General features: G+C 36.0%; 1 protein-coding gene across 1 annotated transcript in view; it reads right to left on the bottom strand.

Moving 5' to 3' along the window:
* The window catches only part of LOC107618201 (uncharacterized protein DDB_G0271670-like), a 5,239-nt gene that overhangs the window by 2,759 nt on the left and 1,896 nt on the right, over positions 1–584 (bottom strand). The window lies entirely within an intron of this gene.

Raw genomic sequence — 584 nt, 5'->3', positions numbered from 1 at the left:
TTATTCATTAAAGTATTAAATATAAAAAATTATTATAAAAAAATATTTTCCAAATAAGTAACCATAATGATAAATTTTCAAAATCTTAAAACGTTATGAATTGGCGGCAGGGAAAAGAGATTTGAAAGGCATCCCTTGCCCCTTGGATTGGATGAGCAAGAACAAGTAACACTGTGCGGTGCAGTGAGATTCAGCGGCGTGGATGGCGCAAAGTAAGCATCACAATTCACAGCCCTTGGGAGTTGAAAATTGAAACACACCCAATTAACTGCACTGCCCAGTGCCCCCACGTGCATTTAATTCATCATGCATTCTCGGCTCCACCTCTGTTCTCGTATTTTGCCTCTTCCTCCTCACTCCTCATCAATGTCCCCACTTCCTACCCTAGTACTGCTAATTACTATCTATCATTTGTTTGGAATTTTCCCTTATTACATATGTATTTGACCTTAAAATAAAGGCATTGGTCATTGGATATCAATAACCTATTGTGATTCTCTCTCTTTCTTTCTTCCTTTTTCTTTTCTAATTTCCGGCTTCTTTATTGATTTTTTAATTAACAAAATAAAAGTTCATGAGTGTTT

The sequence above is a fragment of the Arachis ipaensis genome, chromosome B01, assembly GCF_000816755.2.
Source record: "Arachis ipaensis cultivar K30076 chromosome B01, Araip1.1, whole genome shotgun sequence".
Taxonomy (NCBI): Eukaryota; Viridiplantae; Streptophyta; class Magnoliopsida; order Fabales; family Fabaceae; genus Arachis; species Arachis ipaensis.
The sequence above is the reverse complement of the archived record's forward strand: the minus strand, read 5'-3'. Positions and strand labels throughout refer to the sequence as shown.